Source organism: Castor canadensis, chromosome 11, assembly GCF_047511655.1.
Source record: "Castor canadensis chromosome 11, mCasCan1.hap1v2, whole genome shotgun sequence".
Classification (NCBI taxonomy): domain Eukaryota; kingdom Metazoa; phylum Chordata; class Mammalia; order Rodentia; family Castoridae; genus Castor; species Castor canadensis.
Window position 1 is genome coordinate 78,625,053 of NC_133396.1, and position 18,365 is coordinate 78,643,417.

Genomic DNA, 18,365 nt, shown 5'->3' on the forward strand with positions numbered 1-18,365 from the left:
TGAGTTTCTTCCTCACCACAAGCCCAGAAGCAACAGAGCCATCCAACCACAAACTATAACCTCTGAAACTCTGAGCCAAACATATCTTTCCTTCTGAAGTTGCATGTAGTGACTCATGGCTGTAATCCCTGATACTCCAGAGGACTCCGGATCAAAGCCAGCCCAGGCAAAAAGTTAGTAAGAGGTCCCCCACCTCAACCAATAGCTAGAACATGGTGGTGCACCTGTCATTCCAACTACAGGGGAGGTGTGAATAAGAGGAATGAGGTCCAGACCAGCCTGGGCAAAAATGCAAGACCCTTTTTGAAAAATAACTAAAGCAAAAAAAAAAAAAAAAATGCTGGGAGTGTAGCTCAAGTGCTGGAGTGTTTGCCCAGCAAAGCCCTGAATTTAAACACTAGTACCGAGTACACACACACACACACAAAAGGAGCTGGCAGAGTGGAGTGGCTCAAGTGGTAGAGCGCTTGCCTGGCAAGCATAAGGCTCTGAGTTTGAACTCCAGTACTACAAAACAAACAAACAAATAAACAAAAAACCCAACTATCCTTCTTTAAGCTGATTTTCTCAGGTATTTGCTAACAGCAATATAAACTATCACAACAGTTAAAAGAACACACTTTATAGTTTACGTTTCTTTTAGCCATTAATATACATAAGGTTAGAATATACTAATAAAACTAGTTTTCTGTTAATTTTGCTGAAGTTAAAACACTATATATTATCCATGTACTCTTCACCACTTCTACCCTTTATCCTGGATCACCAGCCTTTTTCCTCTACTACATTATTCTACATTGCATTCAGACATAACAATACTGAGGTTATGATCATAGTCTCCCAGAAGTCAGTCTGTAGACATCAAATCAGAATTCTACCACTTTCTAGCTGAGTGGTATTAGGTAAGCTACTTTACTTCTCTGTGGCTCAGTTTCTCATTTTATAACAGGGACAATAGTAGAACTTATTTTAAGAGAATTAAATAAGTTAATACATATAACATACTTAAAACAGTAATGTTAGCTATTACTATTATTTTGTCTCTCTCCCCAAATTTTCACTGTAATTTATCTCCTGAGGACTAAGTGAGGCATTTAAGCCAAATTGTTTCTTCTCTTCTTGAAAGGCCCCCCAAGCAGTGAGCTTCTGTATGATCCATATGGATGACAGCAGTTATCTTCTCCCTACTCTGGGATACTGATGTAAATCATCAATATGCAAAATCAAGAAAACCGAAGGGCAGACATTATCCATATGTACATGATAACATTTTCGATCCTTTATAATTATTGTCAATAAGGAAAAATGGAGCCAAACTTTAACAAAACCATGATTGCTGCCAATACAGAACATGATGTGTAAAATATTTTCTGGGCATCCATTGTCTACCAACTAGATGAAAAGAGTCTGTTTCACATTACCAGGGAAGAGCAACACTGGGAAGTAAAAAGGTGTTATTCTGATAATTAGTTGCAACCATATTACCAAACTTTGCTTAGTTGAGCTGGTGAACCAGGACAAAACATCTATGTTCCTAGTGTAAGAAAAACGATCTTTTCTATCAAAGTATACGTCCCCCTCTTAGATTACTTAAAATTCCGCAGGTCACCATCTTAGGTAACTTGTGTTGTCAAAAGGGTTCCTGTTTCTTCTTCTGGATTTTTGCACAGCCCCAGTGCCTGTGAAAATTGCCCGCCAGATTACATGCCCTAGCCCATCCCCAAAACCTTTTTAGCCAATCAAGAAAGTGTGAACCTCTGACCTGGACAAATTCCAGGTGAGGGGCAGGCACAACTGCATCAGGGATGTAAGGAGGAGCCGCTGTCAGCCATTTTGTGCTCATGTGTCCACTCAGCTGGAGTGAGTACATGCTTGCACAATTTTGATCAAAAAGAAATTGCCTTGTCAGGATTTTCTCTGCCTCTTATGTGTCTGTTTTCAGCACTGGAGGGTCTTTAATTCCAAAATTAGTCCCAGTTTTATCTTTATGTAATTCTGGACAAAAGGATCAAGAATGACTTCAAGTGTCAATTGTTATAGAATCACTTTTGCTATAATTCTGATGCTAATATAATTGTGTTAGCTTTCCATTACTGCAACAAAATACTGAGATAACATTAAGTAAGAAAAGTTACTCTGGGGGAATTCCAAGATGGCGGCTAGAGGTAGGAAGCAGAAAGCGACCCTCCTATAGTGAAATCTTGGAGAGACGCTGGAGACACACTTTGCAGGCATAATCACCGAGAAAAGGCATAACCTTGACCCCTCCACACCTCCTGCCAGCGCTGAGAATCTCCACCTCACGTTAAACGGAGAAACGAGGAGGGCCCCCGGGGCCGCCAGCAGCCGGCGCCCATACGGCTTGGGAAGACACGGACCAGGTGAGCTTCGCGGTACGGCGGTTCCCCCACAGACAAGCCTGGGCCAGAGCAGCATAGCCCCCTGGACAGACTGACCTCCACCCGGGAAAAAAAGAGAAACTGAGTACTAAGCAATAAGAACAGTTAAGACACGCTGGAAAGAGGGTGGGGCGCCCTGAGCGCTGAAGATTGGGGGAAGGGAATCCTTCCCGGGACTGTAAATAAACGAGCCGGGCGGGCCGGAGAGGCTCTGGCGGGAGCGGGGCGCACCAGCAGCCAGGAGCGGGAAAGCTTGTGAGAGTGGCAGAGGGAGGAAAACTTCAAAGGAGAGGGGGGAAGACCCACCTCCCACATGAACTGTAAATAAACACGCAGGCCTGACAACGCGGGGCAGTGTCACCTTTCCCAGTGCTTGGAAAGGGGAAAGCCTGTAGCAGAGGCTTCCACACAGGAGAACTCTGAGCAAACAAAGCCTGTGGGACCAGGTGAGTGCTAAGCTCACCCCAGAGATCTGCATAAATAACACCGCCAGCTACAGGCTGAGAGCAGCAGGCAGGCAAGCCACAGTTGCAGATACCACCCTCAGAACTGTCTCCAGACGCTTTTTTTTCTTTTTCTCCCTACCTTTGATGAGAGAACAACCGAATTACACCTGCAAGCCGAAAAACTTACTGAAACGTGTGTGTGTGTGTGTAGTTTTGTTCTACTTTATGCATCCCCTTTGACGAGACAACTACAGAACAAAACATCTGAGGCACCAACTCCAGGACTGGAGATTGAGACGGACACCCAAATTATTAAGACTGAAACTGCATTGCATATAAAGTTGGAAGTTTTTTGGTTTTTTTTTTTTTCTATTTTCCATTTTATTTTAATTCATTTTTATATATAGATATTACTTTCATTTACTTATTTTTTTTATCTTTGATTTTCAATCCTCTCTCTGTCTCTCTAATGTCTGTTCAGCTTACTGTTGATTAGTACACTAACACTCCCTGTTTATACCTTTGAAACTCTCTTGTCTGATACCTTGTTCTGCTTTCTCCCTCTTGTCTGTATATGCTTTCCCCTTTTCTTTAACTTCTTGCTTTCCATCTCGGCTCACTCTTCCATTCTAAATATTACCATTGTTATTATTACAAGCTAGAAAATACTTAATTACACACAGTACAGGGACAGTAACAACACCAAGGACAATGACGAGAAGACAGAAAAAACAGGGAAACCAGTTTCCCCACAGCAAAAAATTAGTACAGGAACCAGAGGGGAATGAAGAGAACAGAAACTCAGATCCAGACTCCAACAAAATGAATATAAACTATGCCAAAGGACCCAATGAAGCTCACAAGAATAATTTAAAAGACGACATACTACAAGTACTCAATGAGAAGTTTACAGAGATGATACTGGATAGGGTCAACCAAAATGTACAGGAGACACTCAAGAAATTCCAACACAATAAAAATAGAGAATTTGAAAAAGCAAAAGAAGAAATAAAGGAAACCATAGAAGCACTGTATAAACACCAAAGTGAAAGAGAGAACACAATGAATAAATGGATAAATGAACTCAGGACAAAAATAGACAACAATAAAGAAGAAAACTGCCAGGATATGGAAAACCTCAGAAAAAAGAACGAAACAGAACTGCAAAACAAAACGGAAGGCCAATCCAGCAGAATAGAACAAACAGAAGATAGAATCTCAGAACTTGAAGATGAAATGGTAATTAAAGGAAAAACCGAAGAACTATTAATTAAACAACTCAAGACCTGTGAAAAGAAAATGCAAGAACTCACTGACTCCATCAAAAGACTAAACTTGAGAATCATGGGCATCGAAGAAGGAGAAGAGGTGCAAGCGAAGGGAATGCGTAATATATTCAACAAAATAATAACAGAAAATTTCCTAAATCTAGAGAATGATATTCCCATACAGATGCAAGAAGCCTCCAGGACACCAAACAGACCAGATCAAAATAGAACTACTCCACGACACATCATCATTAAAACAACAAGTTCAGAAACTAAGGAAAGAATATTGAAGGCTGTAAGAGAGAAAAAACAAGTAACATACAAAGGTAAACCCATCAAAATCACAGCAGACTTCTCAACAGAAACATTAAAAGCAAGAAGAGCGTGGGGTGAGATCTTCCGGGCACTGAATGAAAATAACTTCAACCCCAGGATACTCTACCCAGCAAAGCTATCATTCAAAATAGATGGAGCAATAAAAGTCTTCCATGATAAGCAGAAACTAAAACAATATGTGACCACAAAGCCACCATTACAAAAGATTCTGCAAGGGATCCTGCACACAGAAAGTGACACCCAACTTAACCATGAAAAGGCAGGCAGCACCAAACCACAGGATAAGAAAAAGCAAGACAGTAGAGAGTAACATCAAGTTAGGTACACACAATCAAACCTTTAAACAACTAAGACAACTAAATGGCAGGAATCACCACATACCTATCAGTACTAACGCTTAATGTTAATGGACTCAATTCACCCATCAAAAGACACCGTTTGACAAAATGGATTAAAAAAGAAGATCCAACAATTTGTTGCTTACAGGAGACTCATCTCACTGACAGAAATAAGCATATGCTTAGGATGAAAGGCTGGAAGATTTACCAAGCCAATGGCCCCCGAAAACAAGCAGGAGTAGCAATACTTATCTCTGACAAAGTAGACTTCAAACCTACATTGATCAAACGAGATAAAGAAGGACATTCCATACTAATAAAAGGGGAAATAGACCAAAAGGAAATAATAATCATCAATCTGTATGCACCCAATGTCAACGCACCCAATTTCATCAAACATACCCTGAAAGACCTAAAAGCATATATAAACGCCAACACAGTGGTTGTGGGAGACTTTAACACTCCATTATCATCAATAGATAGGTCATCCAAACAAAAACTCAATAAAGAAATCCAAGATCTAAAATATGCAATAGATCAAGTGGACCTAGTAGATGTCTACAGAACATTTCATCCAACCTCTACACAATATACATTCTTCTCAGCAGCCCATGGAACCTTCTCCAAAATAGATCATATCCTAGGGCACAAAGCAAGCCTCAGCAAATATAAGAAAATAGAAATAATACCGTGCATACTATCTGACCACAATGCAGTAAAAGTGGAACTCAACAACAAAAGTAAAGACAAAAACATGCAAACAGCTGGAAACTAAATAACTCATTACTTAATGAAGAATGGATCATCGATGCAATAAAAGAGGAAATTAAAAAGTTCCTGGAAGTCAATGAAAATGAAAACACAACCTACCGGAACCTATGGGACACAGCTAAGGCAGTCTTGAGAGGAAAGTTTATAGCCATGAGTGCATATATTAAAAAGATTGAAAGATCCCAAATCAATGACCTAATGATACATCTCAAACTCCTAGAAAAACAAGAACAAGCAAATCCCAAAACAAATAGAAGGAGAGAAATAATAAAAATAAGAGCTGAAATCAACGAAATAGAAACAAAAAAAAACCATACAAAGAATTAATGAAACAAAAAGTTGGTTCTTTGAAAAAATAAACAAGATCGATAGACCCCTGGCAAACCTGACTAAAATGAGGAGAGAAAAAACCCAAATTAGTAGAATTAGGAATGCAAAAGGGGAGATAACAACAAACACCATGGAAGTCCAGGAAATCATCAGAGACTACTTTGAGAACCAATATTCAAATAAATTTGAAAATCTAAAAGAAATGGAATAAAAGGAATACAAATAGGTAAAGAAACTGTAAAAATATCCCTATTTGCAGACGACATGATCCAATATTCAAAGAAATTTGAAAATCTAAAAGAAAAGGAATAAAAGGAATACAAATAGGTAAAGAAACTGTAAAAATATCCCTATTTGCAGACGACATGATCCTATACCTTAAAGACCCAAAAAACTCTACTCAGAAGCTTTTAGACATCATCAATAGCTATAGCAAGGTAGCAGGATATAAAATCAACATAGAAAAATCATTAGCATTTGTATACACTAACAATGAGCAAACTGAAAAAGAATGTATGAAAACAATTCCATTTACAAACGCCTCAAAAAAAATCAAATACCTAGGTGTAAACCTAACAAAAGATGTGAAAGACCTCTACAAGGAAAACTATACACTTCTGAAGAAAGAGATTGAGGGAGACTATAGAAAGTGGAGAGATCTCCCATGCTCATGGATTGGTAGAATCAACATAGTAAAAATGTCGATACTCCCCAAGGTAATCTACATGTTTAATGCAATTCCCATCAAAATTCCAATGACATTCATTAAAGAGATTGAAAAATCTACTGTTAAATTTATATGGAAACACAAGAGGCCACGAATAGCCAAGGCAATACTCAGTCAAAAGAACAATGCAGGAGGTATCACAATACCTGACTTCAAACTATATTACAAAGCAATAACAATAAAAACAGCATGGTACTGGCACAAAAACAGACATGAAGACCAGTGGAACAGAATAGAGGACCCAGATATGAAGCCACACAACTATAACCAACTTATCTCTGACAAAGGAGCTAAAAATATACGATGGAGAAATAGCAGCCTCTTTAACAAAAACTGCTGGGAAAACTGGTTAGCAGCCTGCAAAAAACTGAAACTAGATCCATGTATATCACCCTATACCAAGATTAACTCAAAATGGATCAAGGATCTTAATATCAGACCCCAAACTCTTAAGTTGATACAAGAAAGAGTAGGAAATACTCTGGAGTTAGTAGGTATAGGTAAGAACTTTCTCAATGAAACCCCAGCAGCACAGCAACTAAGAGATAGCATAGATAAATGGGACCTCATAAAACTAAAAAGCTTCTGTTCATCAAAAGAAATGGTCTCTAAACTGAAAAGAACACCCACAGAGTGGGAGAAAATATTTGCCAACTATACATCAGACAAAGGACTGATAACCAGAATATACAGGGAACTTAAAAAACTAAATTCTCCCAAAACTAATGAACCAATAAAGAAATGGGCACGTGAACTAAACAGAACTTTCTCAAAAGAAGAAATTCAAATGGCCAAAAACACATGAAAAAATGCTCACCATCTCTAGCAATAAAGGAAATGCAAATTAAAACCACGCTAAGATTCCACCTCACCCCTGTTAGAATAGCCATCATCAGCAACACCACCAACAACAGGTGTTGGCGAGGATGCGGGGAAAAAGGAACCCTCTTACACTGTTGGTGGGAATGTAGACTAGTACAACCACTCTGGAAAAAAATTTGGAGGCTACTTAAAAAGCTGGACATCGATCTACCATTTGATCCAGCAATACCACTCTTGGGGATATACCCAAAAGACTGTTACTCCAGAGGCACCTGCACATCCATGTTTATTGCGGCACTATTCACAATAGCCAAGTTATGGAAACAGCCAAGATGCCCCAGCACTGACGAATGGATTAAGAAAATGTGGTATCTATACACAATGGAATTTTATGCAGCCATGAAGAAGAACGAAATGTTATCATTCGCTGGTAAATGGATGGAATTGGAGAACATCATTCTGAGTGACGTTAGCCTGGCTCAAAAGACCAAAAATCGTATGCTCTCCCTCATATGTGGACATTAGATCAAGGGCAAACACAACAAGGGGATTGGACTATGAGCACATGATAAAAGCGAGAGCACACAAGGGAGGGGTGAGGATAGGTAAGACACCTAAAAAACTAGCTAGCATTTGTTGCCCTTAACGCAGAGAAACTAAAGCAGATACCTCAAAGCAACTGAGGCCAATAGGAAAAGGGGAACAGGTACTAGAGAAAAGGTTAGATCAAAAAGAATTAGCCTAGAAGGTAACACCCACACACAGGAAATCAATGTGAGTCAATGCCCTGTATAGTTATCCTTATCTCAACCAGCAAAAACCCTTGTTCCTTCCTATTATTGCTTATACTCTCTCTACAACAAAATTAGAAATAAGGGCAAAATAGTTTCTGCTGGGTATTGGTGGGGGGAGAGAGAGGGGGCGGAGTGGGTGGTAAGGGAGGGGGTGGGGGCAGGGGGGAGAAATGAACCAAGCCTTGTATGCACATATGAATAATAAAAGAAAAATGAAAAAAAAAAAAGAAAAGTTACTCTGGTTCACAATGTGAGATTTCAGTCCATGGTCAGCTGGGCCTGTGGTGAGGCAGCATATCATGGCAAGGAGTACATAACACAAAGCAAAGATGGTCACCTCATGACCTTGGAGGGCATGCCCCAATGACTGAAAGACTTCTCGTTAGATCCCAGCTCTTAAAAGTTCCACAGCCTCCCAACAGCACTACTCTGAGAAGCAAGCACATGGACCTTTGGAGGACATTTAAGATCCAAACAATAGCAATTATTATACATGATTTTGTCTTTTCATGTACTATGTAAGAAACATTTTATATTGACTTAATCCCTTGCTTGTTTCAAGGAAATATCATTCTCTCTCATTCTCTCTCTGTCTCTGTCTCTCTCTCTGTCTCTCTCTCTCTCTCTCTCTCACACACACACACACACACACACACACACACACACACACAGTATCCTTTGACCTTGGGAGTAATTTCCTCTCAGTCATGAATTGTCAACTGACAGATTCAACAATGAACTTGTCCCTTTTTGAGACAGGACCACACTATGTAGCTCAAGCTGGCCTCACACTCACTATGTAGTACAAACTGGCCTTAAACTTGTAACCCTCCTACCTCAGCCTTCCAAGTGCTGCGATTACAGTTGTGTCCCACCCCGCCCAGTTAGCCCTTAGTTCTTCTGAGATGGGGTTTTGTTATATAACTCAGGCTGGCCTTGAGTTTCCAATCCCCCTATCTCTGTCACCCACTGATGGGATTACAGACATCTGTCACCAATTCCAGTTTTGGATTTTTTTTGTTTTGGCAGTACTGGGGATTGAACTCAGTGCCTCAGTTGAGCCACCCCCAGCCCCTAGCTTTACTCCAGTTTCAGCGAGGTTTTAACCACTAATTCAAATTATATGATGTTGACAGCAATGCTACCTCAGATATAGTTTTCTTTACTGCTTTTATTATTCCAGTTTTTAAATTTGCAACATCTGTCTCTTGAGACAAGCTCACTTACGAATAGAAACTTTTTTAGAGATATCCTTTTCAACCAAGATAGAAAAGCAGACTTATTCTCTTCTCAAAAAAGGAAAAGGGCAAGCACAAAGTCCTGTTCAAACCCCAGTTCCACCACAAAAAAAAAGAAAAGAAAAGAAAAGGAAAAGGTAGGTAACTCAGGGTCAACTCAGTATAAACGGTGTATTTTACAAGTACACACCATGAGTTCAATCCCTAGCAACAATCACAACAACAAAAGTAAAAAGTAGAAAAAGGCAAATTTAGAAAAGGAAATGGGGGGAGGGTATCCTTCTAAGGCAGCTATTTTCTATTTTTGTCAGCCATATAATATTCTTTGAGATTAAGTTTAGAAATTTTCTAAAGTTCTATGAAACCAACTTGAGAAAAAAACTATTGAACGTAACACTGAAGGCATTTTTCAGTCAGAAACTTTAGTGTATTTAAAGATGGGGTTCCTTAGAATCAGTGTTTCAATAATCACTCTGCTAAGTACAAGCTCCGTGGCCATGGGCAATGACATCTCTCTGATCCTACTTGTCATGTGAAAAACACATGTAACAGTACTTTTGATAAAGTTATCATATGAATCAAATAAGATCATGTAGGTAAACAACTTGGCACAGTGCCTGAAATATACTAAGCACTTAATGTTAGTTAGTATTATTAAATTGTATGATTATGTAGTGTTGGACCAAAATAACATGCAAGATACCCTGGGAATACCAAGGATATAAGATATCAATCTTGCCTTCACAGAACTCATAATTTGAGGGCAGAGATAAAATGTATGTAAGTAATTACAATAAGAGGCAGTAGGTGCTTAGAATCTTAAAGATTCAACACAACTGTAACAGGCATTCAGAGGAACCGGAATACTTCCACCAGGGATACCTGGAAAAGTGTGAAACAGAAGGCCTCTGAACTGGGATTGGACAAACGGACAAGAGTTTGAAAAATAAAGGGAGGTTCTGAGAACAGATGGCACTATGGTTCACCAGCAAGACTGTGTATAGTCTGCCTTGAAAATAAGAAATAAACTAATTTGGCTTAACTATAAAGTGCACACAGGAGAATGTGAGACGAAAAATGTTTAAGGACAAGGCAGTAGAAAGCCCTGACTGCTAAATTAAAGAAGTTGTATTTGAATCTAAGGACAAAGGAAGAAAATGAATGTTCTTCAACAAAAGGGTAAGTCTAACAACTAAAATGTGATTTAAGAATAATAATCTAATAAATCATCAAAAGAGTGTGAAGGCAAAATCATTTAGAAGATGACTACAACAGTCTAGGTGCTGAGCAATGTTGGACTCCCTGGTTCTGCCAGTGGTAGAAAAAAATGAGGCTAACATGGTAAAGCAGTACAGGGAGAATCAACAGGATTATTTATGAAACAGATTACAATCTAAAGTAATACTGTAACATTACTTGGAATATAATCAGTAACTTGGAAAGTGATCAGTCAGTCTAAAGGAGAATATGGTTTCCACAGAGAATCTAAAACTAACAAAATTTTTTTCTAAAATCAAAACAGTATTTTAGAATATTATTATAGTATTAGCAATTATTTTTTATAAATATTTTATAAAATACAAATTATTTAAAATTTTTATAATTATAAAAATATAATTATATTAACTGATTAAAAATCAGTTATTATACCAATTTTTCTAAAATAAAAATCAGTATGATAAAAATAACTAGTAACCGAACAATAGCAGTTACTGTATATAAATTATGTACTTACATACTATTTACCAGATAATATTCTAAGTGTTTTACATATATTAATTCATCCCTTCTAAACTTTAGGGATGCCTTTAGTCCATGTCAGACAGCTCAAGGTCACATATGGTGACACATACCTTGAACTATCCAGATAGGGCGGGAATTCCATATTAGAGAAGAGTGGAGAGGTGTGACCTTGTATGTTGGCTTTCAAAGTATGTCAAGAGACTGCAGTTTATGTATGTCTGGTTAGTTGGCTTACAGGTTATGCTATTTATTCAATTACTCTTCATCAAGTGGATACTGGTTTCAAAGCTTCCAGCAAGGAACCTAAGGACTAGGGTAATAATGCAACCACATGCAAGCAGTAAAAAAATGGCAAAGCTCATGCCACTATTTTTAGTTTGACCTGTTACTAGTCACGTCAGAAAATAAAATTATCTTATAGAAGATCTTTCAAAATATGAATGTAATTAAAATACAGAAATTGAAGGATGTGAAATTAATCAGGGTAGATCTGTCCCCCTAGCCACCACTACAACTACAGCAGCGTCTCAGGTCTCTAAGGATTAGCGTCAACTCACAACTAGTATCTAGTAATGCCCACTGCAGTGCTAAAAGTTCTTTAGAGGCACACAAGTATATTTCTCAAAACAAACAAAACTAATCCTAGAGTACAGGGTACACACTAACTTTAAACTTTTGGTATAACTCTTCTGTAAGAAAGAACTAAAACTGACCATTATGTAGTCAGAATTAAAACTGATCATCATTATTTAGTCATTTATTCTATCTGCTTCATTAAATATATACTGTTTGGTGGCTTTAGCATTTCCTAAAATAAGACTTAATAGCAGGAAATTTTAATTAAATATCAGACCAATACATCCTTAGGTAGAGTTAGCCAGCTAGAAAACAAAAGGCAAATATAAATTAAAAAAATAGATTCTAAATAAAAACAACTCCATAAACAAATTAAGATATTTGTTATATTCACAAGACAGTCTTCGTTTTATATTTGATTGCTGAATTCTGATGATTTTCAAGAAGATTCTGATGAAAGACATTTAACTCTGTCATCACAAGCTAGGGTTTCCTGATTAAAACAAGGGAACAATAGACCAAGTACATATAATCTAGGGATCCTGAGAGTAACTGTGACATTTCTCCACTGACATTTAGGATAAAAACAGTCTTCATTTCCTACTCTTGAATTACAAATTCTGAAAAGCAAAGACTTCAGGTATATAAAATGAAGTCTAGTTATTCTATAACTTAAGTCATAAACAATTATTATCTTCAGTAACATTAAAGAGCCAAGTAACTTAGTTAGATTAATATGTGTAGGCCACATATTTTGTCATTTCATATAAATTTTATTATATATTACATATGACATTTGATAAAAATGTTAAACTTAAGTGCTTACCAAACTTCAATAGACACACCATTAGCTTGTACTAATAAAATAACTGTCCATACATTATTATATTAATTGTCCTGTATTATGTAGGTCTGTAACATCTTATAAAAAGAACTGTCTGCTTCGAGTCCTAAATCTCTTCCATTAGATCCTACCTTTCCTCCTACTAACTGTAATTGAGGCAGTTGGCTGATGCAGACAGGCTGAGATAAAGTAACTGTGGATAACGTGATATGAAGAGCCATTTGGGAAAATAACTGGAAGCTACATCATCTGCTCTAGATACTAATGATTTTTTAAAATCTCACCAATCTCTTTCTTCCAGTCTCTATCCTTCTGCCTTTCTTATTCTTTACCCTTTCATATCACATATTCTCTCTGGTGCACCTCGCTTTTCAAACCTTCGCATTAACTAATCATCTAATGTCTAAATGTAGTGCCATTAGCAGAAGTCAGCCTCAAAAAGAAGTTGCCCTCCATCATACAGACCATAAGATACTCATCCAATAAACATTTATTGGCCATCTACTATGTGATATTATCTGTGCAAGTTTCTAGACACAGAAAAGTAAGACACTATCTGCCCTAAAATAAACTTAAGCACAAAATGGTGTCATGGAAAGTAAAGTAACTGTCTTTTCATTTATAAACAGCAGGTTGCATTATTTCTCTTACTCACAAAGCAACAGGCACACTTGGTAATGGAAATAACAAGAGATATGCGGAAAGTTTGATAGAGAGGTGGAGGGATATCTGAGGAACTGTGGGAACCCAAGTTGAAGAGCTGGTGTGGGAGGGATGAGGTCCAATTATCTGAAGATAAAAAGGCCAAACCTTGAAGAGAGTAAGTCAGACCTAAAATGGACAAACTCTTCTACTCTAAATAAGGGAAACTTTTATTAATCTCTGAACATCTTGCCTACTACAATGAGTTCGAATGCCAAAAGTCAACTTCTAAACTTCAAAGGCTGAAGATTTTAAGGGCCTTATATCAATAGCTAGCTTAACCTAAAAAGTAGCCTAAAGTGTTATTTTTGTGTCAACTGAAGGATGAGCTTTTATAAATAACTTTGTCCTAAACCTTAAGAGGTCAGCAATCAAAACACACAGTAGTAAGTCAAAGAGACTAAGTTAACTTCTCTCAAATGCAAACTCCAACATCTCTGAAGTAGCTAAATCATTAGTGGATGTGAAAAGATACGGTGAATTATAAGATTGCAAGATTATAGGACTTCTTTTCTTAGGAATTATGTAGGGATATACCAGGACATGGTTGGTTCTTATGCGAATGGGGCAAGGCCCTGGGTTTGATCCACAGCACCAAAGAAAAAAAAGCAAGAGATTAATAGGAAAATTAATTTTAAAGGCTTAATAATAAAACAGAAAAAATATATAAATCACACACCAAAAAAAGGTCCCAAACTTCATGACTATAATTGTTTTAGAAAAGCAGCTCTGTAAAGTATTTTGAATCAAAGCCATAAGAAGGTGACAGATTTTTTAAAAATTAAATATTCAAAAATAAAACTAAGTAAAAATTAATCATCTTCTATTTTCGGGGGTGGAGTGGTACTGGGGTTTGAACTCAGCTAGGCAAGTACTTCAACATTTGAGCCACTCTGCCAGCCCAATCATTTTTTTTAAACACATATTCTATTTTCCAAATTCATATTCTGTGATCAGGACTATGCAGCCAAATGTTCCAGTTAGTGCTCATTTATTGCTACATTCAAATACAACCAAACAAAATGACAGGGAAAAAATGTTATCTAAACTTAAGAGATATCCTTTCATATAAAGCATCCCCTCAAAATGTACCAGGTTATAAAAAAGGAAAATAGCTTCCTTCTCCCTTTTCCCTTGGGCTACACATAATACAAAATATGAAGTTAAGCAAATATTCACCATTTCAAATACTTTATCTAAAAAAGTTACCTGTGCTACAAATCTAAAAGTTGATGAAATTCACAAGAAAATGTGCACTTTTACATATTAGACCAAGCACACTTGGGTATGATTATTATATTTCTGCATTCAAAATGCTATAATTTTTAAAACAACTTCATCTTATAAAGGTGGATCACAAACATAAAATCTCGGCAGGCTGCAGTTCCTCCCCCTCCCCCACCTATACTTAGCTTCTCATCAGGCAGGTAGCTCACAGCTGCTTTACAGACATAAAAACATACCTAGATCAATTTCATTGTTGCTTTTTGAGTATTAGTAAGTTATAGCTACATGCATTTTATATTGTGCCTCAGAGTTAGATTTATAAGACCTGTTTTGCTAATTTGGTAGACATGCCAGTTTAAGCATAAAACACATGTAGACAATGTCTTTGATCAACTGACAAACGAAACGTTGCATATTTTTAGAATTTACAATTCAACTCTCCAATTAATTTTTTTGTTCTAAATGAAACTTTATCATCTTTAAATACTAAGTAAAAGGTTGTTGTGGTCTGAAGATGCTTAATCACTGGATAACAGTGGTTCACACCTGTAATCCTGGTAACGTGGGAGGCTGAGATCAGGCAACTAGTTTGTAAGACTCCATCTCCAAAATAACCAAAGCAAATGGCAAAATAGACTGGAGGTGCAGGTCAAGCAGTAGGAGCACCTACTTTTCAAGCACAAGGCTCTCAGTTTAAGCTCTAGTCCCACCATAAAAAGAAAAGTTACTTAATCAAACCAGATATATTTAATAAGTATAAATTGAGACTAGATAGCATCTGATTCTTTAAATGTGTAGCAAAGGAAACCATAAATAAAAATTAATCCTATATGCATGTAAAAAGAAATATGATGAGAAAAGAATTCTTAAACCAATAGCAAATAAGTTAATAAAATTTCCTCTCCTACCTAAAATGAGTTTAGAAAGTACAGATATAAGCAATATCCCTATTCATTTTTAAACTTTACAAAATTAGGTTTTCTGCTCCCAATTATATAACTGGAAAATTCAACCAGTATTTTTAGTTGTAAATAACCACAATCATACTTAGAGCTTTATTAAAATCAAAACATACAATTTAAACATTTCAAATCCAACAAACGAGCTTTAAGGAAAAAAATCAGACTGACACTTGTAAATACTGTTTCAAAAGTATTTTCCCATGCCTCATCTCATATGTTCCTCTTAGGAAGGCATCAGGAGTCTCATTTAGTAAGGAAAGAAACTGTGTCTTAGCTAGGTAAATGATATGTCCCAAATCAACTATCAAGGGATAAACCTGAAATTAGAACCCCAAGCTCTTAGTTTTCCAAATAGTTTCATTTACTTCTAACTGAAGGACATAGTTAATAAGTGACCTTATTACTGAATCCTAATGTAACACTGTACATGATACAATATTTTTAAGACGAAAAGAAGTAGAGTTGACATATATTCACTGAACATGTATCTCAAAACCAAATGAAAACTTATCATTTTAATAAGCATCAGAAATGCTAATGAACATTGGCTATGGTATAGCATGCCTGTGATCCTAGCACTTGAGAGGCTGAGGCAAGAGGATTGTGAGTTAGAGGCCAGCTTGAGCTACACAGGGAGACTCTATCTCAAAAAAATTAAAAATTAAAAAACACTGTATAATTTTAGTAGTTTCCTTTTGGTTGATGGTGAGATGCACACTTTTTAAATTCACAGTGCCCCCTACTGGTGGCTCAAGAGAAAAACAGAGTCTAATGTAGCAAGCAAGCATCCTTTGTTTGGTGCCTTATCACCTGCATACAAATCCCCTGGAAAACATGTTAAAAATATAACTTCTGTGCAGTACAAAATATCTATGAATATTCTTATTTCAGTAATTCTAGGATAACACTCATAACTTTTCATTTTTAACAAGTTCCCCTACAAACAAGTTGATAATCATTCAGTTAGTTATTAATACCAATGCTTTACTTTCAAAGTACAGTAATCCTGTAAAATGCTCTGGGAAGGTACCATGCCTGGCTTGGGAGTGGGGAGCGTTGGTTTGTTTAATTTTGAGACAGCATCTCCTTATGGAGTCTCGACTGGCTTTGGACTTGCTATGTAACCCATGCTGGCCTCAAACTCTCAATTCTGACCCAGCCTCCCAAGTGCTGAGATTATAGGTGTGGGCCATCACACCCTGCTATGCCTGTTTTACAGGTGAAGAATGAGGCTAAAGACAGTTTTAAAATTTATGTGCTGGGTAGGAGTACATTGTGGCATCTATAAATGTTCTTACAATATATCACAGTTGAATTCACCACCTCCATTATTCTCCTTTATCCCTCACCCCCAATTCCTGGAGTAGTTTCAACAGGTATCATTTTTCCATTTACATACATGTGTACGCAGCATTTGCACCATATTCACCCTTCCCCCTCCCATCCTCCTTCCCCCTCCCTCTGGTACCAATCCAATAGGTTTATAAAGCCATTAATATGCTAATGCACATAAAATGATGGCCCAAGAGGGCAGTAGTGTGTGCAATGTTTCTAAAGTTTTTTGGAACAGAAACACTTCCATCAAGGTACACACTTAATATCTCTAAATGTGTTAGAAATATTAGCCTATAGGATAAGGTGGAAACTGCTCTGCATGGCCTATGAGGCATTCTCTTCCAATCTCCATCAAGTTTTATATATTGCCCAAACCTTCCTCCCTCCGCTGCATACATCCCTACTAAAATTAAATACTAATAGCTCTTCACTGCAATTATAGCAGTCTCTCCTCACCTATAGCAGTTTTAGTTACATAAGGTCAACTGTAGGTCAAAAAACCCCAGTATAGTACAATAAGATATTTTGAGACAGATCACATTCACATAGCTTTTATAACAGTATACTGTTAAAATCGTTCCATTTTATTAATGGTTATAACTGTTAATCTCTTACTGTACCTAGTTCATAAATTAAACTTTATCATAAGTATGAGTATACAGGGAAAAATATAATATATATAAAGTTCAGAACATACAGTCTATGGTTTCAGGCATCCACTGGAGGTGTTAAAATGCATGCTCAGCACAAAAGGGGTATAGTATCTGTTTTAACCTGACTATATGCATTATTTTGACAAGCTATTTATTTGGAGTCAGAGATTGCATCTTATTTACCTTTGGTTCTCCAGTGTCTAGGTATGATGCCAAATATAGTTGGTGCTTAATAAACAATTGTTGAATAATTAAAGACAAACTTATATCCTTATTTTCTATAAAAAATGGTGTTATAAAGCATGATTCTTATATAACCTAAAGTGAGCAATATTTTAACATAGCCATTTCTCTCTCATCAAGCCACTCTTATTTAATATTGCTTTAAATTATAAAGGGACTATTTGCACTTCGAGATAATATATAATTTGTGCTAGGAGCCATGTTTTAGCTCATTAATAACTTAAAAGCAACAAAATGCTTTGATAACTTTTACTTCTAAAAATCATTTAGGCTGGGTGCCAGTGGCTAACACCTGTAATCTTTGCTACTTGGGAGGCTGAGATGGAGAGGATTGAGGTTCAAGGATAGGCCAGGCAAATAGCTTGTAAAATCCCCATCGTCAAAATAACCAGAGCAAAATGGACTGGAGGTGTGGCTCAAGTGATAGAGTACCTGCTTTGCAAGCACAAAGCCCCAAATTCAAACCCCAGTATCACCAAAAAATAAATAAGCAAAAATCATTTAGACCAATTGTAATTCAAAAGGAGGTAAAAACACCTTTTATATTAACAATGAGATTAAGTTTCCAAAAAATTATTGTTTTCAAAATTCAAATTTCTCAAACATGGACA

The 18,365-nt window shown here is 36.9% G+C and overlaps 1 protein-coding gene across 1 annotated transcript in view; it reads right to left on the bottom strand.

Moving 5' to 3' along the window:
* Swt1 (SWT1 RNA endoribonuclease homolog) overlaps positions 1 to 18,365 on the bottom strand; it is an 88,375-nt gene that overhangs the window by 19,265 nt on the left and 50,745 nt on the right.